The following is a 26563-nucleotide window of genomic DNA, read 5'->3' on the forward strand; positions in this document are numbered from 1 at the left end:
GGAATGAGATCTTGCCAATTGTGACAACATGGATAAACCTAGAGAGTATTATACTAAGTAAAATAAGTCAGACAGAACAAGACAAATAGCATATTATCTCACTTATGTGGAATCTAAACAGCAGAACAAGTAAAACAGAAACAGACTCATAGATAAAAAGAACAAACTGATGGTTGTCACGGGGGAAGGAATAGAGAGGGGTGGTAGATGAAATAGGTGAAGGGGATAAAGAGGTACAGTCTTCCAGTTACATCTCCACGTGGAGATGTAATGTATAGCATAAGGAATATAGTCAATACTGTAAAAAAAAAAAATGTATGGTGACAAATGATAGCTGGACTCATGGCAAAAGTTTTATAATGTGTATAAAAATCAAATCACTATTACACTCCTGAAACGTAATACTGTAGGTCAATTACACTTAAAAAAATAGGAAAAAAAGGGAGATTCACCCTTCCTGATTTCAAAACTTACTATAAATAAAACAGTGTGATGCTCACATAATGAGAGCCAGATAGATTAATGGAATAGAGTTAAGAGTGCTGAAACAATCCCATACAGCAATGGTTAATTGATTTCAACAATAGTGCCAAGACCATCCAATGAAAAAAGAAGAGACTCTTCAACAAATGTCACTGGAACAGCTAGACTAACACATGCAAAAGAATGAAGTTGAATCCCTACCTCACACCACATAAAATGGTTAACTCAAAATGCATTAAAGACCTATTTGCAAGAGCTAAATTATAAATCTTCTAAAGGAAAACACAGGGTTAAATCTTGATGACCTAGGATTTTAATATGGATTCTAACAATGACAACAAAAGCACAAGAAAAATGTAAATTGGGCTTTATACAAATCTAAAACTTTTATGTTTCAAAGGATACTACCAAAAAATGAAGAAGACAACCCACAGAATGGGAGAAAATATGTCTTATAAGGGTCTAATATCCATAATATATAAAGAACTCCAAATCTCATGAAGAAATCCAAATACAAAGTGGACAGAGGACTTGAGTTTCTGCCAGGATACATAAATGGCCAAAAAGCACATGAAAATATCATTAGTTATTAGAGAAATACAAATTAAAACCACAATGAGATATCACTTCACACATACTAGGATGGTTACAATAATAATTAAAAAAATGTATTGGTAAGGAAGTGGCAAATTGGTAATCTTGTACATTGGTGGGTATGTGAAATGATGCAGCTGCTATGGAAAACAGCTTGATGGTTCCTCAAAAAGTTAAACATAGAATTACCATAAGACCCAGAAATTCCACTTGTAGGCATACACCCAAAATAACTGCAAACAGGTATTTAAACAAAAATGTATTCACTATTGTTCCTGACACTGTTCACAATAACCTAAAGGTGGAAACAACCCAAGTGTCCATGAACGGATAAATGGATAAACATGTATTATATCCATAGCACAGAATGTTTTAGCCATAAAAAGGGATGACTAACACATCCTACAACAGAGACAAACCTTGAAAACACTGTGCAAAGTAACAGAAGCCAGACAGAAAACGTGACATGTTCTAGGCTTCCATTTATATGAAATATCCAGAATAGGTAAATTCAGAGAGACAAAAAGCTTATTGGTGGTTTCCAGGTGCTCAGGAGCAACTGCTTAATAGGTAGTTTCCTTTTGTTTTAGAACTAGAGAGGACAGTCGCATAACAATGTGAATGTACTAAATACCACTGAGTTATATGCTTTAAAATGGTTCATTGTAGGATATGTTGTTTATTGCAATGAAATTATTATGCTTATAGAAATACCCAATAACAAGGTCCTGTTCAGGATGCACTGTTAAGAAAGCTGGACACAGAATAATCTATAGTAGAAGATTTCAATTATATATAGATAGGGCCTCAAACAAAAGATAGGAGGGAAATAGCACAAATGCTAATAATCATCATTTTTGTTTAAGTAAACTCTATGGCCAACATGGGGCTCGAACTCACAACCCTGAGATCAGTAGTCGCACGCTCTTCCAACTGAGCCAGCCAGGCATCCCTAATAGTGATCATTCTTAGTTTATCAAATAATGGGTGATCTGTTCTTTATATACTACTGTATTTTCTAAGTTGACATCAACTTCCATTACTCTTAAAATCACTAGTAGCAAAAACAAAACCAAAAAATCTTATTTTTAAAAATTAAATAAAGAGAAACCCTAAAGTGCCTTTCACTCTAGTGTTCCAGCCTTGAAAAGCAAGTTGTGTTGGCGGGGGGGGGGGGGGGGGGGAGGGGGGAGGTGTGCAGAGGAGAAGAAGAAACTGAGATAAACTGAGTTTATCTCTAAGTAAAAGAGAGGAGGGGAGGGACAGGAAGTCGCCCAGAACAAGCGTGAGATCCAAGAAGTGGGGATTTGCAGAACTTCTAGGAAGATCCCTGCCTGCCACTGCCAACCTAACCACTCTCCTTTACACAACCATCTCCACAGTGAAGCAGATAAGCGTTTAGGGGCAAAAACTGGGGAGTGGGAGGATGGTCCTGAGTTATCGGGGAAAACAGAAGGAATCTGGATGCTGTGGCTACACTTGTGCATAGTGGTTGATAAGAGAGCACCATCACAGCAGCTGGCTGCTGAAGTACGTGAGTGCGCATGGCAGAGACATGTCAATATTCTCAGGCTTCACTATGGACCCCCCTGTGTCTAGTGCTGGCTCACGGACTGTGAGTGGAAGTGCCCTGTGACTCTTCTAAACTCAGACATTTGCTGTGGAGAACTTAGAGATCACACTTCAGATAGCATAGCTACTAGAGAGAGCAGGGCCATTTGGCCTTCGTATTATATGAAACTACTGAAATTTTGTCATTATTCTTACAGAAAAATTGGAACCCAGAAGCAGGGTGTGATCATAACAAAACCATAAAATATACCCATTAGTGTATCTGTTGAGCAGCAGGCAGCAAGGAAATGGTTATCAGAGGATAGAAAGATGGTGGTCCATGTTCTTCAGGGCAGCAAATTTAGTGGCTTTGTGTCTGCACTGGCTTAATAGGCAGACCCTGTGCCTACCATATTGAAAACGGATGATTAGCATATGTTAGTTGCCACTGGCTGCATATGGCAAGATGTCACTAGAAAGATGAGCTGGGGATGTCCCAGCCAGCTTACAAAAATAAATATAAGGAAATATATGGTGTCTTAAAATTCAGGGCCTTGCACCCCAGAAGCCCAATTAGACCTTTTAGCTAGATAAAATGACTCAAAGCAAAGACTCAACTAAGGGGTAACAGAATGAGTAAGTCTAGACATCTAATTTATAGGCATGATGACTACAGTTAATATTGTATTCAATATTGGAAATACGCTGAGAGATTTCAGCAGGTGCTGTCACCACAAAAACAAAGAGTATATATGAGAGGATGTGTTAATTAGCTTGGCTATCATAATAACCATGTATAGGTATATCAAGTCATCCTGTTGTACATCTTAAATATATACAATTTTTACTTAAAATATATCAAACCTTAAACCTATACTAAGCTAATAGGTAGAAAATGTAGCTCATTTTAACTTTTAAGACTTGTGATGAACAGCTTTTTCTCATACTTACTGGCCAATTGCATTTCTGCTTGTGAATGCTTCCTTGTATACTTTGTCTTGTTTCTATTGAATTATTCATCTTTGTCACCCTGATTTATGAAAGCTATATATTAAAAACCTTAGGCTCTTTCCTGGGGAAAAAAAAGGGAAGAGGCAGGGATGTGACTTTCCTACATTTTGTTCCCCATAGCCTCAAGATAGCAGTCATTAATTTGGGAAGAAAAGAAGGATGAGAAAAACAAAATAGGTTTGAGAATTCTGGCTAAAAAAAAAAAAATAGTATAGTTACAGACTCATGGAATATACTGGAAGCAAGTATCAGAAACCTGCTTAGTTTTTAAGGAAAATGTACTGTCAAAAGATACTGGCAGTTGGGACTAAAAAATCTTGGTTTGTTGGAGACTTAAAATGGCTGTCAGACCTGTACCCAGCCCCCACAGACAGGAAGTAGGCTGAGGAACCTGTGCTACTCTTGAGGAGGCAATGTCCCATGTCTACGTCAGTCATGGCCCAAGAAGAAAACAGCAATCCCGCAGAGGGTCTCCGGATGCCAGCGGCACAGGAGAACAGTGAACAAAGGAATTCTTTCACAGAGCCTAAACAAGGAACCGCCCCTACCTGGGAGGATGGGATGCTTTCCCATGTCTGGTAGATTTCAGATTACTGGGGACCAATTGTTGCTAGGGGACTCCATTCTTTCCCTTTCCAAAGAGGAAATTAGTACGTGTGCTTGTTGTAATTATCCTGCTTGCCATGGGTACCAATGAGTAGGGGAAGGCTGACAGTTTTTTTAATTCTTAGGTCTCCAAATGAACAGCAGCTACCTCTAGACCTGAGAGACCATGTATAGGGCATTGTTCAGAGATGCCAGACTTCATATTGGAGGCTTACCGGACATCAGTACATCCTTCTGCATTCTCACACCCTTCCCCCAGATGCTAATGTTAAGGCCAGGTGGCCAGTTTGATCAGTGGTTTATGAGACAATGTATCGTCTCCATCTCTATCTACCCCTGAAGGTCATATATTCCTGATGGCATAGCTATAGGGACCACCTAACTACAGATGACCTTACATGAATAAGAGATAATCTTGGATTGTTTGTCTGCTATTGCAGGTAGCATAAATTAACCAGATCACATAATAGATTTGTCTTATGATAAAGGTTTTAATCAGTGTTAATACAAGACAGGATCTGACTACTGAGAAGTTAACTTCATGGCCCAACGTAATGATGTCAACACAAGAATTGATCACAGGATTCAGCACGAGGCTTGGAGCTCATGTTAGAGATCTGGCCCATTGTCTAACCCACTAGTCATCTTTGGGGAAGTTACCTGGCCTAAGCTTCTACAAATAACTTCTAAAAGGGTAGAATCATGACATTTTCCAAGACTCTCCAGCTGTAAATAAAAACATCTATGGACCTCCTCAATCTGATTATAAGCTCATATGCATCTTTCCCTATTTATATTCCAAACAAAGTGTGGGAGCTCACATTGGGAGAGACAGAGGCTTCATAAAGAATGATCCCTCCCCATCTTGAAAGATGGTACTTAGCTGCAGTACGGCCACAGTCTGATGGGTCTCAGCCCACTGGGAGAAGGGCCTGAAGTCATTAGCACTAATGACGGTTAAAATGCAGAATATTCTTATTTGAATATTAGAGTTATAGATTATGCCTACAAGAGACATCTAATAAGCTTTCTTAAGTGGAGTATGAAAGAATTTCAGCAGCTGTGGGAAACACCCTTGGCAGGGTATCTCTCTTCAATAGCCCTACGGACAGAGATCTTTTGCTGATGGGTCATTACCAGTTGTGGCAACTATGAACTCTAACTATAGCGCTCCACTTGCCTGCCATTTTTTCCCCCTAAATTTCACCATATACAGGGTGCTTTCATTCATCCTATGTTTCTCAGGGAATTTTTTTTTATCGTAATTGATATTAGTAGATACCAAAGAACTTCACTGCTCTTAAGTAGCTGTCCTTCAGAATTCTAGTGGTGTTCTAAGAGCTGGAAAGAACCCAGATGGCTCATCAGCTGGCTTCTTCTGAGTGTGCATCAGACAGCCCCCTTTGTTGCTATTAGCATGTTGACTACAACTGTAGTTACCTGGTGGCAGGATGAAATTACACAGAACAGCAGTTTACTTTCATACCCCCCGCCTGATAGTCAATTTCCTAGTGTAAGCCGCTCTTCCAAGCAGTATGTAGTTTTGATCCCTGTTTAATTTTAATCCTCTCGTTTGACAGAGTGATTTCTCACCCTTTTTAGAAGGTGCCATGCACCCCTCAATCGAGTTTCTTCCCCCTGCTGTTATAGTTTGTTCCTGCCTCAAATATTTAGAGAAATAGTTCCCCCTAAGCAATTAGAACGGCATGTGTGGTGTACACACACAAAAATACTTTTTTCTGTCACACAAAGGAACTGTTTTATTTCCCAGTTTGTTAAATATATTGTGTCCTCACAAAGCAAACTTCCACATAAGTAAATACAAAACGTACAAAATCCAGTTTTGAGGAAATCTAAAGATTGAATTCAGAAGATTGCTGTTGGTCAATTCTAATAGTCTGCTATAAACAAAGTGCCACAATTTCTAATCTACCACTAAGTTATTCTATAAACGATTCTTGAAGATCCATAAAATCCAGCTTAGTAATTCAACAAAGCTCTCGGTCCTTAGGTCTATGACCAGGTCTCAGCCCTGCTACTGGAGATAAATCAGTATATCCTGGGAGGTAGAATACCAGGAGTGGGGTATTGAGTAAAAGATGCAGGAGTGCACGTGCACGTACACACACACACACACACACACACACACACAGCACATTCCTTTATATGGAACATATCCAACTCAAAGCCAAAACACCAACTCATCCAAAAATATTTCCTGATCTAGAATATGCATTCTTACTAGCAACAAAAATGCACAGTCTCACAGCTCATTTCTTTTTTGTCCCTTTCTCTGAAATGGGGATACTTGTTGGAAAGAAAATATTCTCATGAGCAGAATCTCCATGTGCAGGGAGCTGACTGGATAGACAAGTCGATTCATTTTCCTTGTCTCTTTCTGATAGCACCTCCATCTGATGGTGTCTGTGGGAATGCCTATAAAAGAAATTTGTTTTTCTGGAAAAATCAACTTCAACTTGTTTTGATTCTACAGAGAATTCTTCCCCTTTCCCTCATATCCTACCTGCCAATCACATTCACCAATTAAGTAAAATGTATTTAGCATGCCTGGGGATGGGCTGTGTGCATCAAGGGTGGGGGTAGTAACATATGTTTCTGTAAATCCAATACGATGTAGAGCCCCACATGACTCAGTCCTAGCACTGGGTCACGGTTGGAGAGGCACAAGTCCACTAGCCAAAGCACCTGCAAAGTTTCAGTCTTACAGCTCTCACAGCACATTAATAGAACCCTAATTTATAGCCCAGAGTGATCCTCTTGTCTTAAATTCATAAACTCCACAACTACTCCAGAACCTCTCTAAATCCCTTACTTTCCAGTGTCCACCAGAAATTCTCTTTGATCCCTAAGTCACATGATCCACACGTGTGTAGATCTGTACGTACAGACATACCACTCATATGCATATTGGGCATGTGCACATATGTGTATCTCTATGCATGCACACATGCATATCTCACACACTCACACACAACTTTAAACCCCCAAGTTGTATCACAAAAGCTTATAAGTTGGATCAGCAAAGAACCTCTTCTTAAAGATTAAGGAAAACTGAGCCAGCACAGGACCAAAAAGAAAAAAAAAAAGTATCTTTAAAGTGCCAGGAAATGGTAAAAATCAAAGAAAACCTCCTGTGTGCATGTATTTTTGTCCCCACCAAGCTCATCATCCTTCCTGTGGGCTCTCATGTTGCTATTGCTGCACACCTGTCTCTTCTGTCCATGCCTAGATGGTTCGTATCTGATGTTCCACTCCAACACACCTTTCAAAGACACACCATTTATGAGGATATTGAAGTAATCATGTACTTCCATGTGCTCCTCCACAGGAGGAAAGTGTAGCTGAGAAAGCCAGTTTACCAAGCAACAAGGAAATATCTCAGAGACTGATTTTGTCATGGTTTTAATTTAGATGAGTGTTTTTATTTTCTAATTAGCTTCTAGATCTTCATGACTGCATCCATAGTTGGATGTTTGTCTTATTCACAGACCCCTCACTGCCCATCAGGAGACCTCCACAGGCATGCTAAGACCCATTTATCCAACATGATCTATTATCCAATGTGAGTTGCCAACAGGCCAGATAAGATGATTATTAGCAGCACCAGACTGAATTCTAGTTAAGGTTTCCTCTATCTTCCCTGTCTTTTCCTAAAGGAGTAGTGTCTAAAGCGATAGCCCTTCATCCCTACTTAGAGCCTGCCACTATTGGGAAGGGCCTCCTAACCCTCGTGGACTGCCCTTCATCCTGAGGCAGCCAAGTCTTAAGACTCTTAAATTTGTGGTTTTAGTCTGAATCTAAAAATAACAATTACTTAGACCAGCATGAGCTCCAAGCATTGATGACTAATGTAAACCCAGCAATGCCACTCTACTGAGCTCACATTAAACTAAGTGCAGGGAGGCAGCTTGCGTTCTCAAATGAAAACATTTGTCAAGCTCACTCATGCAAAAAACAATGGAGGGCAGAGACTTTGGATTTGAGGACAAGTCTAACAGAGGCTATATAGGAAAGACAACGGATGATCAGGGGTGAAGAGAATCCAAGTGAGCAAATTGTGAAGCCAGAACCAAACGGTCTTCATGTGGCTAGGCCAAATTACAGGTTTAGAAACAAAATAACCTGCAGCCAAGGTGCCCTTAGGTTAGCTCAGTTGATTCAGCAGGGATTCGGGGTCCTGCATGAATGCTTACCTGTCAAGCAACCTGATGGAGTAGCAGCCTAGGAATCAGACAAGGCTTTATGTCCCAGCTCTATTCATCACTAGGTGTTTAACAATGGATAAGGGGCTTGCTTCTTCTAAACCTTTGTTTCCTCATCTGTAACGTGCATAAAACACTAGCCAATTATTTAATGAGCTTGTAAGGATCCAATGTGTTAATCTGCCCTGAAGTAGAGGCTCAGTAATGATGGCCACTGCTATTCTGAAGGGCCAGGTACTCTCCAAGCAGGTGGCTGGTCCAATCCCAACAGACAGTGTGACCCACAAGGTTTAGCACTGTTTCCCACCTGGAGAGGGAGTAAACTGCAGACTTTCATGGGAGTCAAGCCCTGGAGCTTGAATTTTTAAACAAGTTCCATGAGTGCCTTATGCACACAAGGATGAGAACCACTAGTTTAGGTTATGGAGACCACAGCTGGACCATCTTTGGTGCTGAAATTATTTTAAGCCATTCTTTTCTGTAGAGGATCCTTATAGAAGATATATAAAGCACACACAAAATTTAAAGATTTTGCAAATTCTTTTGTATTTTGGAAGTTATTCACTTAAAATATCTTAGGTTTTAGTTTAAAAATCTTTAAGTTAAAACTCAGAAATACATTCCCATAGAAATAACTCTTTTCAAAAGGTGGTTAGAGTTCTAGGAACTTTTCCAAAATCCTTGAGGTAGCCAAAAGACAGTACCTTTACTTTGTATTATAATTATGGGCTAAAAGTATTTTTTGAGAAGATATTAAAGAATTAAAAGTGAACATGGCATCAAAGGCAAAATAGTACTAAAGTACTACTAAAGTACCTATCAGTGTATCCAGATTAAGAACTAAAGCCTCCCTGAGGCCTGTAGTTAATTGCTCTAGCCATACAGTTGGCATTTAGTTATAACTGTGAAGGCATAGCACATGGGCACAGGGTCAAACAATGGCAGGTGCTTTCAGGGGCATCTGGAAACTGTTTACCACTTTGAATAGTGTTCATTCAAGTTGGTGAATTTAAAGACTTCCTTTTAAAAGAAAAATTTTCACTCCTAAGATCTGCTTACTCATTTCGTATATACTTAGATATATATAAAAGCAAAATAGCTCTAATAGAAATATAAAGCAACACACTTAAATTCGAAAAGAACAAAACTGCAAGACTATTAAAATTAACATTAAGTTAATTAACACTAACAAAATTAACATGAAATATGACATATTGTTAAATGAGATTGCTGCTCGCAATATGAGTATATACTGCTCTCTTGTGTTCTTGTGAATTTGCTGAGTTTATGCCAACATTTTGTTTACAAAAATCCCGTGGAGTCATTTGCCTTCCCTTGGTCCAAACACACAGTTTAAAGTCCTTTCCGGTTTTTTCTTTCCTATGGATATTTCTTGCCCACTACGGACTCTGTGGCAAGAGACCCACAAACCTGGAGGCTCCAGAGAAGGCTAGACAGGAGAGACCCCAAGACCTTATCTTCCAAATGCCCTTCTGGATGCGGAAGCCCAGCCCCTGTAAGGGTAGGGTCATGGCCACTGTCCCAAGGACTAAATATTCACACAGTTTATGTAGAGATTGATAGAAGAGAAGGAGTTTTCATGAGTCAGCCTTCCTCCCTATTAGGAAGAAGAAAACTGCTGCCAGAAGAGACAAAGTCCTGGTCAGAGTGCCACACCAGGTTCCGGCATGCCCCGAGATAAGCCAACCAAGCCTACGGAGCAGTATACCTGAGCACTGGAAGATGGAGCTGGTCTGAACTGAGAAATGTAAAATGCATACCAGATTTCAAAGACTTAGTTTGAAAATATCTACATATAAAATTCTCAGTAATACTTTTATATTGATTACATATTGAAATACATTTTATTTAAGCCAATAGAACTAGAGTGTTATCTAAACTGATCTTACTTTTTTTTTTTTTTTTTTTAATGTGGCAACTAGGAAACTTAGTTATAGGTGTGGCCTATACTCTATTTCTACTGGATGGCACTGCTCTAGGCATTATGTGATTCCTCTTGTGAATCCATCATGACATCTGATTGCTTTCATGTCCATATTTCTATCTCAGCCACTTCTCTCCCTCCTCACTGTGGCCACTTTAGTCTAAGCCACCACTACTCACACCTGGACAAATGCAGGAGTCTTCTAATCGGCCCTGAAAGCTTACTATTATACAACTGTCAGTATGATCTTCTGAAACCCTTCATATCATGTCTCTCTTGCTCAGACTCCTTCAGTGGTTCCCAATTGCTGTCATGACAAAAGCCAAACTTGTTGCCATGGCAATAAGATCTGCCATCATCTGCTCCCTGCCTACTTCCCCCACTTGATCTTGTGTCACAATCTTCAAGGATCCAGCCAACGATCCATGGCTTTCATGGGCTCCTTAAAGACAACACCTAAACTGGTTCTACCTCAGGGCCTTTGCACTAGTGGTTCCCTTTGCCTGGAGAGCCCTTCTTCTGTATAGTCACATGCACAGTTCCTTCTTATTAAGATCTTGGTTTAAATGATACCTCCTTAGAGAGATTGTCTTTGACCTCCCAATCAAAAGTAGGCAAACTCAGTTACATGCTTGGGATTTTTCTTTGTTGCACATAATCACTTTTTGAAATTATTTCATGTGTTCACTTCTTTATCATCTTTTCCCCTACTCTAGAATGTGAGCTCCATCAGACTAGAGGTCCTGATTATACAGTTTATTAATGTTATTGGTTTACTGGTATTCCTAGGACCTACCATATGGTAGGCTATATATTTGTTCAATGAATAAAGTTACCTTGGGCAGTGTTAAGGCTGTTTCATCCTACACATAGGAGGGTTGGAATAGCACCTTTGAATACAATGAAGATCCCCTGCTTATCCAATCCAAGGCAAGTTGCCTGATAAAGGTCATTCAAACCTTTACTGTATAGACACATCTGTATTTTTCATTGTCACAGCTTAAATGAGACCTGGAGGCAGGGGCTGTCTTTAAATAAGTGAATCATAACTAAGGCTGGGTTTTTTTCATGTTTTAACCTAACATAGGGCTCTCCCCCAGGATGTCAACAGCAGTCATGGGACAGGATATAACTTATCAATACTTCAGGGACATGCTCCTGACTTTTTCCCAAAACTACACTTAAGTTCCTTCCCTATCTATTCTTAGATAGAGGCACAGTTTAGTTTGAACATGGAGTGAAGGGGTGATTAAGAATTTAAGACTTACGGTTTCAAATAAAGCTCTTCCATCTCTTCTATCTGGCAATCAGTGAAACTGTGGACTTAATCGTACTTAAAATTTTTGTGTAATGGGGGTGGGGCAATAATTTAAACATTTTACTATAAATATTAGAACAAACATGGATACAGAATGGAACAAAATGAAAACCTTGCATGAATTTTTTAGCTAAACATTGATTCTTCCAAACAATTTTGTACTTGGCAGGCTATTCTGGCTACTCTCCCAGACCCAGACCCTCTGCAGTAATTTTTACACTCTTCAGCATTAGGCGACTGGGGCAAAGATTTTTGCATCATTAAGGCAGTGATTCTGCCCAAACAATAGCTGCTGGTATCTCACCAGCGAGCCATACAGTCTTCCAATAGGGGGATGCGGTTGAAAAGTCTGACAAATTTAGAGAGTGTAGTGGTTCATTACTAAGAAGGCAAATCAATGTTATTTTCAGAGCAGTAGTAAGAAATAGGTATTTTTTATTTGCTACTCAAAAACAATTTCTGGTTTCAGGTCACTAAAATACAAAAGTTCTAGATCTACCTCCACCCCACTCCTGGTTAAAACAAAACAAAGCTAAAACAAACCAACAAAAACAAAAACACCCCACGAAGTACAAAATATATAAGCCAAATAGTAAAATCATCAAACAGCAAATCGAGGCATTAAAATGCAAGTACTATACTTTTAGTCTCTAGTTAAAGAGGCCACATGGAACCTTTGGGGCCTCAGAGCAAATGCATTATAGGAGCTCATGTGCTGTGATGTATGAACCATCATGGAAAAGGCACTTTGGTTTGGAACTCCAGCACCCATTGCCTACCTGAGGATGATCCAGATGTGCCAAGTCCTGTCTCCTGACATCTATCCTACCCTTTGGATTCTACGGTGTATGCTCCTAACGTGTGCACACACACATACTTTTCACACCCTCCCTGATACCTGGGAGGTGCAGCACTGGCTACCTGGCAGGAGCGTATTACCTGCCGGGGATTGTGCTAAGAGCCCTACATTCATCTTCTCATGGAGCCCCTCACTGGTCCTGGGCAATCCGTGTTCTTTCTCCCGTTTTAGGATTAAAAACATGGAGCATTAGCAATGCTATTCATTGGTGTGTACATACCTGTGTTTCCTTTTTCCAGAGGGGAAAAAAAAAAACAAGGAACAAGAAGGCAAGGACCGCTCTTTTTTCTGTCTCTTAATCCATAACTCTATGTTTGTACACCACATTCAGAAATCCCAAGGATTTCATCCACTTCAATATTAGGGATATTTTCCTGTGGGAAATGTATTCCTTCTGGGCTCAAACGCAGAGGTTTGGAAAAGCAATCCTTTTTGTCCCCACACAAAGGAGAGGGGTTAAGAGTCAATGCTATGGTCAGATTTTGTCTCTTGACAGGCGGCTTTGGGACTTGTCGAGTGCGGTTGGATATAAATATCATTTAAGCCAGGATGTGGCTTGGTGACATAGCTAATTCCAACTGCAATTGCTTTGCCAGAATGGCTTTCAATCCTGTTTCACGTGATTTCACAAACCCTTGAACTGTATAGGGTTTCTTCACATCCACAGAGGCAATGAAGGACTTTTGAGAACACTTGCAAAGTCAGTTGGCAGAAGTCAGAAACTGGTAGATATAAACCCTCTAGAGGCCCTTCTCCTGTTCGGCATCTGCTCTGCTCTGGTGGGTAGAGGGAGGCCATCAAGTAGGGTGGCTGCAAGCTCACCAATAAACTGACTTCTCAGTTGCATGTAGGTATCCCTCAATTTTGTTAGGGGATAAAAACAAAAGCACCTCAGGTTTCACGGCAGTAGCAAGACATGGGGCTAGAATTTCCTGCCTACAACAGATGCAGAGCCCTATTCATGGATCATATCATCTTACACATAAGCAGACAATGTGCAAATGTTATGTATGTGTTTGTTAAAATCCATGCCAGGAATTTACCTCCTGGGTATGTGAAGTGTGTTTCAGAGAGTGCAGATTTCTGATAGCTTTCCCTCTTCTGTTACCTCCCAACCATTTTTTGAAAATCAGATTCTATGCATGTCCTAATACAAAGAGATGCCAATATCCCACATTGTATATTCGGAGACAAAGAGAAGCCCAGACATAAGTATTCAGAAATTCATAATCAGCATAACCCCAAACAATATTTTCTAAAGTCGTTTCTTATGAACACTTTATGGTGGTGGATTCCACAGCATATAAAAAGACTAAGTCCCATAGGAATTTATTAGTAGGCTAAGAAGAACCCTATGAATAAATTATACAAACGAGGAGACGTGTCAAAAAGGACAGAACTATCTGCTGAGATATTCAGGCAAAGAGACTTAAATCATGTGTGTTACATATAGATTACCATTTCAGAAAAAATCCATTCATTCAACAAATATTTGTTGCTAGGCACCAGGAATAGATGGATGAACACCACAGTTATGGCCCCTGCCTTGTGGAGTTTAGTCTGGTGGGAGAGGTGGTTACAAATGAGGGAACAAACAGACAAATCCAGATGGCACTGTGGTACAGAAGAGTGGTGGGAGGAGATTCAGAGCCCCTCCTTGTACTCTAACATGCAGACTGCTCACCGGTCAGGACTCTCTCATATTTCTGTCCTTGTCAGGACAGAGCAAGGGGTTAGAGTCACCTTTAGAACATCAGTCATTGTACTGAATAGCCAATAAACAGAATTCCAGCTGATAAGCTAGTAGACCATGTCAGATGAGCCTAACCAAACACCTTGAACACAACATCTTGAGAGGCAGTGTGAGCGAGTAAAAAGGGAGCTAGCTTGGGCATCAGAGCAACCTGGATGTCCTCTGGGCAAGACATCTGATCTCAATGGACCTCAGACTCATCACATGCTAAACAGGAAAAGTAAACCCACCTCTTAGGGTTTTCTCAGAATAAGCTAATAAGATGTAAAGTATCTACCCACTGCTGGTCATACAGAATAGATACTCAAAGAGAAAGCAGTGATTCTTATTGAGCAGGGACAGCATGAAAGTTACCCACAGGCTTCCATGGAGCCAGACTCTCTCTGAAAGCCAGGATAGGGAGTCTGCACATCCTTCTCCAAGATGAAAGACCCAGGGCATCCCCCAAACTAACACTTTTTGGACATCCAAATTAGAGGAGGTAGAGTTATTTCCACTATCTTTCCCAAGTTACAGGTTAAATTGTTCTGATCAAGAAAAAAAGATTAGTCCTTATGTTTGTGTATTGGTCTTAAATTCTCTCAGGATGGGAAGAAGAGTCTCTAAGACATAGGCTGCACCCAGGACCATCCTTAAATCAGGTTTCTGGTGTTACATACCCAAAACATACTCCATACTGTGAGTATATGTTGACAACCTATATAATCCTCTGTTCCTCGTTCAGTTCTAGAGTGAGCCAAAAAATATTGCATGGGAAGAATCTTAGTGGAACATTCATGAATTTTCTGGGTTGACTTGGGCTCTGCCTATGGCGGCTTGTTTTTTTCTGCACACCTTCAGCTCCTTCTGTAGCTCCTGCTCTGGTCTATTGAGTGTTTCCCTCCAAATTTGTTTGTAATCACAGCCCTGGCACTTGGAACTAGGTACTGATACTTTGTACTAGGAGTTTGAACCCAGGTGGTCTCGAGCAAATCTGAATCTTGCCTTTTCTTAGAGAGCCCATGTGCAGGCTTTACTGTGTAATGGCTCCTCCCCTCCAACTACCACTGTTGACATACACTGAAAACTAATTTGGTGCTAGACATTAAGAGCCCTTGTATGTAGTATGTTGACCCCTTACAACAACCCTTTGAGGAAGGTGTATAAGTCATCTCCAAAGAAGGGAGACCTCAAAACATAAGGCAGTCTTATTGGTAAACCAGTGGCTATTACACATTCCTTGTGTATGTCTGTGTATAAAATTGTTGATGGGAATACCAAAGTTAATGGCTTCCTTCAAAGGTTTCTTCGGTTTTCTTTAGGCCTTTAGCTCCCTGGGACAAGGATCATATTGCTTTACATATCACTGTAAGTCCCCCACCTAGCACGTGCCTGGAAATTTGTAGGCTCTATCACTGTTTCTTAAGTTAACGAATGGAGACTTACATACAGTACAGGAGAAAAGGCGTGATCATAATATAAGAACATGATCGACTCCAAAGAGAAGGAGCCATTTGGTGTCAGAGGTGGATCCAAGAGGCCAGCACACCGGCATAGGAGTCTCAAGTCAGCCCGGAGCCAACTCTCTGCTCCTCTGCACCCCATGATACACATGGAGGGAAGGACATACAGGGTTTGGCGGAAGGGGAGACAATATTAAGAGAGCCGCTTGGCACTAGAGGAGAGACCAGGTCAGTGAGGCCTTGGTAGAGAAGGCAACATCAGAATGGGGACCAGATTCACAGTGGAGATGGAGGAGGTGGTCTTTCTAAAGAACAAACAGCCTCAATACAGACCAAAGGTGAGGAATCATGGGGCAAGAACAAAGAACAGCAGGATGTTCATTAGTCTGTAGCAAAGGATATATGGAAGCAAAAGGATGAGAAGGGTGAACAAGACTCCAGTCCAGCCTGAATCCCACACAGAGAACATAGGAGTTTATTCCATGTATGTCCAAGGTACGTCCTAGAAGGGGGAACACATGTGTCACTGGTGTGCGCCACAATGGGGAGTGGGACACAGTTTATTATTCCATCCCCCTCCCATCTTTGATGAACCCAAGGAGGAAGTCTCAGTTGATACAGATCTAGAATGTCTAGTTTCTGACCACTGTATTAGTCAGGGTCTCCATACAGATAGGACACGTCAAGTAGGAGAATCCAAGGAGGGGTTGACAAAGAGACTATTGACAAAGCACAGGTATAGGGCATAAGGGCAGTGCAGTAACCCCGGACTAGTAAAGTCACTTATCACCCATGTTAGGCCTAAGGGACAAGAAGTGGGAGAGTTTGCCATGAGAGGAGAGCCATGTAGAACAAGGCACCTTCAAATAAGCAATAACCAGGGCACCTGGGTGGCTTGGTCAGTTAAGTTTCTGGTTAAGCATCCAACTCTTGGTTTCGGCTTAGGTCATGATGTTGTGGTTGTGAGATGGAGCCGGTGTTGGGCTCTGAGCTCAGCATGGAGTCTGCTTCAGATTCTTTCTCCCTCCCACCCTGTTCTCCCACCTCACATTCACTCTCTTTCTAAAATAAATACAATCTTTATAAAAACAAAAACAAAACACAAGCAGTAACCTTTGGTCAAGAGCACTACTAGGCTGGGGAAATGGGGAACAAAGCCCTGGATCCATACCCTCCCTCCCTCCTATACCCTGCTGGGCCCCCATAGGCTGAGCCCCAGTGGAAGCCAAAAGGCAAAGAAGTCTGTGATTAGTCCATAGGGCTCAGCCTCCTGGGACAGAGAGCAAGGAGAGGGGAAGAAAACGCATCTGGAGGGACAAATGGAAGATAACTGAATAATCACTCACCTCTGTAAGCAGCCAGAGAGTGCGTGTGCGCATGAGCGAGCAGGCCTCAGGCTTACAGCCTCAGGCAGTACTATCTAGCTAGAAGATACCACTTGGTTTTGTTTGCTTTCATTGTATTTATTGTTAGCTTCTATTTATGATAGATGATACTGGTTTCCCATTTACTTAGAGATAAAGTTTCCTCTAAGAATACATTTAAGTGAAAAAAAAAATGAGTCCATTTAAAGATAAATACGAAGTAAACAACAGCTCACAGATGGAAGGGGAACAGCAGAGATAATGGAGGTGCGTAAAAGACTGGTGTTTGGGAAAACGCCTCCCAGAAAGCAAGAGGATATTGACAATTTCAGAGCTGGAGAGAGATAGGATCAAGGCGCTACTTGGGGAAGCTTCCTATGGCTGCAGCCACACAACAGACAGCGAGGAGACCCTTAGGGGAGGCCTCTGGGGGCTGCAGGGTTAGGGCTGGGAAGAAAGGGTAGAATCCCCATCTGTTCACTGGTGGCATGGAAGGCATTCAGGATACAAGGCAAAAGCTAGTAGCTGCTCCCTGAGTTGCCTTTAAAAAATCTATTACCAGGAGTATTAGAACTGAGGTAGGAAAATAACGCGACAACTACAAAAGCTTGCTAACCGAGCTTTTCCATGGCTCATCTCCTATGAGGCCATCCGCTATCAAAGAAAACCACGAACGCTCATCTAACGTGTGCCTACGCCTCGTGTTTCTCCACAACAGCTGGGTTTGTTTTTCAGATTTGCAGCCAAAAAATTGGGAAGGTCAACCAGGCTTGGCATCTAGCACCAGGAGGGCAATTTTCATGTCTTGGATCAGCATTAGAGAGGAGGTCACTTTATAGCACATAGATACTATGAATGTTTATTTAGAGCTTTGAACTAAGCCCGGCGATCTATTTCCTGAAGACTATTTAGTTAGAAAAAGGAAGTCAAATAGGCATCATCATCCAAGTGTCACATAAAAATAATTTGAAACTAGAGGTGAGGAATAGGAACGGCTCAGCAAGGTGGAAACAAAGCTTTGGTCTGGTAAGGATTTTGAGACTAGCTGCTCACACTATCCTGGATTAACACACACACACACACACACACACACACACACACACACACTGAATTTCTAAACCATGCTTCACTTGTATGAAAATTACTTTCAATTAAATTTTCAATTTCTGGTACCCTGAGAGCATTTAACCATTATGTTTTCACATGAACCAGTGATTCATGGGCACTGAGAAGAGGAAGAGACCTATCAGATTATCAAGTCTGTCCCAAAAGATATTCAGGGGAGTGTTTCCTGTAGTTCACTTTCTGTTACTTTGTTCTGTTCTGATTTTAAACGACTCCAGCAATGGGACTCTTCATCAAAGAGGCCCGTGGGAGCCCTTTCTCTGCCTAAGGCTCTTCATTTTAGAAAAAAATATTCTGATATTAAGTCTTGTTATACCACTTGACTCTCCCAGCGGAGCCCCACTTCTCTGCCATGATGTCCTTTAGCCCCTCCAGATGCCAGTAGCTTTCCTCATCTCTTCATTTTTCCTTCCCCTTCATCATTTCTTCTTCATTTTTTTTTAATCTAAAGATTTCTGTGCTTTTGTCTGCTTCTCTCGTCCCTATCATTATAGTAACTGAAGGCTTTGACAAAGCAATCATTTCAACAGAAGTCCTCAAAGGCGGGCCATTCACCTTTATGGCCTTCAACTCCAGGCCAGAAACTTTCTAGAATCCCAAGCATTTCACACCTGTGTTAACTCACTGGGTAACCAGATACTGACCTGGGGGCCCAGAATCTGTCACAGAACCTAAACATGACCAAAGGTATATGGTCCATGGGGTAGAGGTCTCTATCACTCCAGGATGATGAGGATAACGAAAAATATTTTTGCACATTTAGCAGCATTAGAAAGAACACAAAATCTAGAGTCATCCAATTTCTGCAGTTAACCAACGCTGAGCCTCCAGATATCAATTTCCACATTTGCCATACGAAGGGTCATTAGATTACAAGCCATCTAAGGACAATTTATGCACTCGATCATTAGAGCACAATTCTAATGTGAAGAAGTAATAGCAATGTCCCCCACCTAGCACTGCCAGATTTAGCAAATAAAAAAATACCTAAGATGCCCAGTTAAATTTGAATTTCAGATAAGTGAATAAATTTTAATATGAGTAGGACTCCTACAATATTTAGGACATATTTATACCAAAAAAAAAAAAAGGTTATTCATCGTTTATCTGAGATTCAAATGTAGCTGAATGTCCTATATTTTCTCTGGCAATCCTACCCTCACCTCCACCTCCACAGGTTATCATCTTGGTTGATAGCTGGCGTGTAGGTGGTGGAGTAGAAGATTCTGGTCCTCATTACCTCTCACCCCAGTGCCCTGACAGAGCTTCCAAGGCTTATTTGAAGCTCCAATCTCTTATTTCCAACTATGTGCACCCTTACTTGCTCTCAAGTTTCCTGAACAATCCAAATATAACCGAGCACAAACACTTTAAGAAGTGTGAAGGGCTGAATACATACATTATTAGTATTAAGCACAAAAGTCCTCATTAAAATGTGAGGAGAGGACCAAGGTGGTGGTAAGTCTGTAGCTCGTGTGCCCCGCACAGTTAAAAAACCAGCTTTCTTGTCAGGATCCCTGCATTCCCCACGATGGTGTGGCCACATCTCAACTCTAACAATATTAAAACAATGCATTTACTTATTGAAAATTTCCCATGTGTCAGGCACTGTGTTAGGAACCTTGCTTGCACTATTTTATTGAATCCTCAAAATAATCCTGTAAAAAGGAAACCATGCTGCTTTCATTTTACAGATGGAAAGACAGGTCAGAGAGGCAAAGTGATGCATCCAAGTTCACACAGCTCGTCTATGTGAATAGATGGGTCAAAGGATTTTCACGGATCATAACAAACTCATTTTAATACTGAATATCTGAAAGCCAACGGCCAAATATACCGAGAAACTTCTAAGAGAGAAGCAAGCCAAGGGACTTGCCCTATCAGACAATAAGGCTTATTGTAAAGCTATTAAAATGAACGTGCGGTATTTGAAAAGAGGTAAACAAATAGACAAATGTAAGAGAAAAGCGGGTCCCAAACCTGACTGGTTCCCTGACAGGAAGTTGGCAGGCTGGCTCACAGAGCAGTGGGACGAAGAGGCCCCCCCAGGAAAGGCCTATGGTTGACTACATGGAAAAGTGAAATGGAAACTGCTAAAAAAAAAAAAAAAAAAAAAAAAAAAAAAAAAAAAAACACGAAAATTGATTCCATACACATGAAGACATTACATGTGAAGGACAAAACTTTAAAACTTCTGGACAAAAATTTTTTTTAATTGCCTTAGTCTAGAGAAGGATTTCTTAAACAAAATGCAAAAAAGCAGTAAGATGAAGGGGATTAAGAGCACACTTACGATGAACACAGAGCAACGTATAGAATTGTTGAATCACTGTATCATACCCCTAAAACTAATGCAACACCGTATGTTAACTATACCGGAATTTTTAAAAAAGCAGCAAGACTGATCAAATGTGACCATGTTAAAGTGAAAAACTTCTTTTCATAAAAAAGAAACCACGAAAAAGTGAAAACATAGCTACAGGTTGGAAGAAAACAGAACTGACAAGGGACCAGCATTTAGACATGCATTGCTCTCAATAGCCCTGAGACATGTGGTTCCTGAGCAACTGAAATGTGGCTGGCATGAATTGATATTTACCGTAAGTATAAAATGCCCTGCAAATTTCAAAGGGTTCATTAGTAATTTTGTTTTTTATTTTAGATATTTTTGGAGAATTATAAATCAAGTTAAATAAAATTATAACCAATTCTAGTTTCTATTTTTAATCGACTATTAGGAAATTTCAAATTACAAAAGTGACTTACATTACATTTCTATCAGGCAGCACTGATCTAGAATATATAAAGAGCTCCTATGACATAACTTAAAAAAAGAACAAAACTCAACAGAAAAATGAAAGAGCTCATGAAGAGGTTTCTTTTCCACAGAAGAAACAAATAGCCAACATAAGCTGCTCAGCCTTACAAATAATCCAAACCAATTACAAACTAAAACTGCAATAGAATATCCTTAACACCATCAGATTATCAAAACGTAAGGACGGACAACATCTAAGGTCGGCAGGGGTAGGAGCAGCACAACGCTCACTCACAGTGGGTGAAATATTAGTCGGTACGACCACCGTAGAATACAGTTGGCACGAGGCACTGAAGGTGAACACGTACACACCCCAGCGATCACTCTTAGACACCTGCCTGCCTTAGACATTCTTGCAAGTGTCATGTGCAGACAGTCACAGCCACGTTGATAGCACGCACTGGGAATGGCCCAGGCTTCATCAACTTTAGAGTGGTTAAGCCAGTTGTGATTTATACTGTGAAGGCTATATGGAAAGTTAAAGACTGTACTGAAGCTACATACAGCTAAATGATTATAGAGACACGTAGAGAGGAAGCAATGGCACCAAATTCAGAGGGCGCCCTCTGCATGAGGGAGGGAGGCGACATGACTGGGGAGGGGGCCACGGGGAACACAAAGTGGCAACTGTGTTTTCTGAAACTGGGTGGTGAGTCCAGGAGTGCTTAGTGTCCTCTAACTTTAAGTATACACTGTAAATGCTGATTGTCAAGTATGCTATTTCACCATTTCAAGGATTTTTAAGAATGAAATAGAAAAAGGTGACTGTGTGTACACGTGATTTTACATTCATCCAAAAGCACTGTCCTTCTTTTACTGTTTAGTATCATCTCTCAAGTGGGACAACATTCTGTTGGTTTTTCTCTACCACTAGGCTCCTCTTTCTCATAGCCCGTCCTAGGTCAACTCCAGATGACATACTTTGTATACGATGTAAGTAACATCCTTGAGAACACGAGAGGAGAACTACTGTCCTTGTGTTCTGACTCTTCTCAGTCACTTTCTCAGAACAGACCAAAAGCGGGGGAGGGCCTGCACTTGGTGGCCATGGAGGCTCAGAGCCCGTGGCCCACGTGTGACATTGAGGAGCCAGTGTTTCTGCTCTTGTCAGGTCTCCCCTCCATCCGTCCGTCCGTCAGTCCATCCGTCCGACTGTCCAATACTGCTTTGATTCCCTCATTTGAGTTTCTGTCACAGTTAACACAAGGTATTTGGAGACTTTCCTAAGATAGGACTTGTAACCTTTTGTCAATATTCTTGGAGATGGAGAGGAAAATAAGAGTCAGACTTATTAAGACACGTTCAGAGTAGCCAGGTTTTACAAACAATTCTGTGGATCTCAACCTTACTGAGGCAAGGGTGTCAAACAGCAGATGCAGTCAACCTGAAAACTGGACTCCCATCTTGGTCCTAAACACAGTTGTAAGATTTTCCTGAGAGGTCAAACCACCCAAGTAGATATTTTCCCCCCATTTAATTTATCCCTTCCCCTTAGAAATGCCAAATTGATTCCCAATGGAAAGGTCTAGACTATCAGGTATAGCTCATCTTCCTAGCATTAGGGGGGGAAAAAAAACCCAAACTCTTATTAGTTGTAGGTGTTTAAATTCTGGCACCTGTAGCATCCTTAAGCCATCTTCACCTTGAAAACATCATCCCTTCCACCTGAGGGCAACTGAGGCCTTCCCTGAGCCAAAGTACCCTGAGCAGGAAGAGTTTGTGGGCCTGCTCATCTCCTCCCTCCTAGGCAGCCTCGTCTGTGTTTCCAGGACCCTGAGCGCCGTCTCCTCTAGGTGAGCCCCAATTCCAGAACATGACGAATCAATGCACAAGCTGTTATTCTCACCGTGGAGCAGAACAATTACTAAAATCTATTTGCCAGTAAATGTGCCTTGTCTTGTAAATCATTGGGCCGTTAACCTTAACAACGGCACTGTGCCGTCTCTATCCAATTCAATTAAAGTACAGACCAAGGTAATACTTAAGAATACATTTCAGGCAGAGGAATATACTATTACAGTATTATATCCTCATAAATTAAACAATGCATTTATTTCCCTTCTTGGAAAAAGAACACTGCATGATAAGCACAGGGTGAAGAAACAAAGGCAATGATTCTAAAGATAGTTCAAAAGGACCGCAGAGGGGAAGAATCTAAAAGCACAAAGTAAGTCACCTGTGGCCACCGCTCCCTCTGGCATTGCGGCAGAATTTCTGGGCTAGGTGGTGGAGCAGACGGTGCACTCAGACAGCGAGTGGCTTATGGGGGACCGTGGGAGATACAAGTACTTGCATTGTACCCAAGGGCGAAACCAGTTCACTGCCTGGTCCCAGTCTGGCACGACTGTACCTGAAAAATTCGATGCCAACCACAAGTGGGAAGCTCGGGGTCCGGATGCTGATGCTCTATAGTCAGGGAGGGATCCTGCTCTTTCACAAACATTTTGAGAATAAACCAAGGAAAACTCTCCGTGCAGCACCCTCTCCCAGTTTTCTTCCTGCTTCCCATTTCAGGGGTCAGGTAGCAGGGAAATATTGTAACAGCGAGGTCTCAAGACTTAAGGTGTCTGTCGCAAGATTAGGTAATACAGACACAAATATTCATCTTCAGAAGGTGTTCAGAATGAAGCTTCCTTTCCACCTTCATTCCCCCTTAACTCCTCCAACCTGGACCCCTTGCTAGCTACAACCAGCATAGTTTAGTTCGTAACGTAGATTCATTTTCTACTGCTGCCCTAACAAGTGGCCACAGACTTAGTTGCTAAAAAACAAGGCAGGTTTATTAGCTTGCAGTTCTACAGGTCGGAAGCAATGCCGGTCTTAGCCAAAATCAAGGTGTCACCAAGGCTTTCTGTGCTCCTTTCTGGAGGCTCCGGGGAATAATCTGTTTCCTTCCTCCTTCAGGTTGTTTGCCGAGTTTAGCTCCCTGTACTTTGAGAACCAAAGTCCTGGTTTCCTCCTGGGCTGGCAGCTAAGGCTGTTTCCAGTTGTTCCTGCGTTTCCTTAGCTTGTGGTTGCTTCCTACTTCATGAAGCTGGCAACAGTGGGTTTCAAATCCTTCCCACCTCCCCTTGCTTTGTGGCATCTCAAAATTTAGCCAGGAAAGGTTTTCTGCTGTTCAGGTTTATGTGATTAGATTAATGGGTGATCTATCTACCCAGATAATCCAGGGTAATCCCTCCACCCCCAGATCTGTAACCTGAATCTACAAAATCCCTTTTGCGTGTAAGGAAACATATCCCTAGCTCCTGAGGACATAGACCTCTTGGGGTTGGGGTGGGGGAAGCGCATTATTCAGTCTGCCACACAAAGCGTTGCGCATACCAGAGGCCAATGCCGAGAATGCAAGAGGAGATGAAAGCAGACCATCTTCTCCCTTTCCTTCCCCACCTCCTTCTCAACACCCCCCTTCTGGGCTTTGAAAGCAAAGCCATGGCTACTTACCACTTTACCTTCTTAAAAGGACAGCGTAGTTGCAGGACTCTGCCTCTCGCCAGCCAGGAAGACCCATTTGCATCTACCTGGCTTTCTCTGGGTGAAACGTCCTTTTATCATCTATCCAGTAGTTCTCAAGCATTTGTTTATACAAGAACCAGCTGGGGGTCCACGTTCCAATTCCAAATCTGGTTCTCCTGTTCTGCTGTTGGAAATTGAGTTCACCTGGCCTTCAATGATCTGGGAGCAGAGGGACTGGGGAAGCTCTGCCGGCCACCCCCCACCCAGCAGGCTGGAGCATCTGACGTGCAAGTGCTCTGTCGGTCTCCAGCCCTAGCAGGTGGATCTTGGTCCAGATGCTGTGTAAACACCCCAGGAGACTCAGTGCTTCACTGTAGCCACACCTGCTTTTCTAGCTCCAGCAAGTCCCTGAGAATAGCCTTAAGGCAGAGCACTCACTCAAGATGCTTTGATATCATGCTGTGGAGGAAACCCCTTACCTTTGGAGTCACAGAAGGTTGTGTGGTCTTGGGAAATTTCCCGGTCTAGGCCCTGCTTTCTTCGTCTATCAGATGGGGCAACTATGGTAATCACCCCAGAAGGCAGCTGCGAGGACTCTGGGAGACGCCGCCTGTTGAGCACAGAGCAGTGTTAAGCACTCAGGAGAGCGCTTTGTTTTGTTTTGTTATTCCCAATATTGTTGTTATTCAGTGTTGCCCCAACCTGCTCTGTGACCTAGGCAAGTGGCTTGGCCCCTCTAATACTGGTTTCCCCCTCCCAGTGAAAAGGAGACTTTACCCAGGTCAGGAGGTAAAACAGGCAATTTACCAAGGCACTTTTTTGCTTTAGTGGTTTTTGCTTCATTGCCAAAACGTGGGAAAACACAGCAAGAGAGATTATGGAATTGGGGAAATTAGAAATGTGTTATGTATAAGGCGTTGGGTTTTTTTAGACCAAGGTCAGCAAACTTTTTCTATAAAGGGCCAGATAGTAAATACTGTTGTTTTGCACATCTTTGTCACACCCTCTCCCATGTGCAGAGAGCACAGATGACACACACTGAATGCGTGCAGCTGTGTTCCCATAAAACTTTATTTATAAAAGCAGGTGGCAGTCTGGATTGGCTTATGGGCCACAGTTTGTTGACCCTCATTTTAGACCAATGTCTGAAAAGTTCAAGTTTAGTTCTACTGATAGATCCGTTATTCTGCCCCTTACTTTATTGTCTTTTACTAGATACTTGTGAATTTATTGTTCTTTAAAGCATATTTCAATAAATGTTTATATTCATGGGCATGATTGGAAAATTGGAATTGAAATTCATGTAAATGCTTGGAACACATTCTGAAACCCACAAAAGAAGGCAACACTAAAGAACTGGGTGTTCGTTAAATAATGATTTTCTCTGGAATGTTTTGAAAGCTATAAAGCTGTGTGATTTTCGATAAGTTACTTAACTTTTCTGACCTTCAGTTACCTCCTCAGTTCAGTTTAAGGCTCTAGTGGTGTCTATTTCATGAGGATTTTTAAAAGTAAATAAGGTAAGCAGAGTAAGTACTATGAAGCTCTTAGCCCAGTGCCTGGGGCATGGAAAACATGCAGATCATCCCCATCCTCCTCACCTGTCACTATTAGAGACCCTCCCATAAAGAGAGTTTCTTACTTATAATACAGAAGTAATAACGAGTTTGGCAGCTATTCAGAGAACCCTGTCCGAGGAAACTACCCAGGTTTATTCTGAATAGGAGAGTAAACCTGGGGGCTTTATCATTCTGTAAACTTGTTCCAAGATAAAAAGTGATTTGGGACTCCTGGGTGGCTCAGTCGGTTAAGCATCTGCCTTTGGCTCAGGTCATGATCCCGGGGTCCTAGGATAGAGTCCCGCATTGGGCTCCTTGTTCTGCGGGGAGCCTGCTTCTCCCTCTGCCTGCCACTCCCCCTGTTTGTGCTCTCTCTCTAATAAAATCTTAAAAAAAATTAAAGTGGTTCAGCAAGCCCATCTCATGGCTTACAAATCGGAGGCTAATGGGTCTACC

At 41.7% G+C, this 26563-nt stretch overlaps 1 long non-coding RNA gene across 4 annotated transcripts in view; it reads right to left on the minus strand.

The window, feature by feature from the left end:
- The window catches only part of LOC123798808 (uncharacterized), a 587079-nt gene that overhangs the window by 223811 nt on the left and 336705 nt on the right, over positions 1 to 26563 (minus strand). For 2 of the 4 annotated variants that reach the window (XR_006781406.2, XR_006781407.2), the window contains exon 8: positions 25028 to 25158. The exons of 1 other annotated variant lie outside the window; for it this stretch is intronic. This is a non-coding gene — a long non-coding RNA (uncharacterized LOC123798808). Of the gene's footprint in view, positions 1 to 24536; positions 25159 to 26563 lie in introns of all 4 variants that reach the window. One more of the 4 variants, XR_015726658.1, reaches the window with a different exon arrangement.

This window comes from Ursus americanus, chromosome 14 (genome assembly GCF_024610735.1).
Source record: "Ursus americanus isolate L20-20 chromosome 14, mUrsAme1.1.p, whole genome shotgun sequence".
NCBI classification, from domain to species: domain Eukaryota; kingdom Metazoa; phylum Chordata; class Mammalia; order Carnivora; family Ursidae; genus Ursus; species Ursus americanus.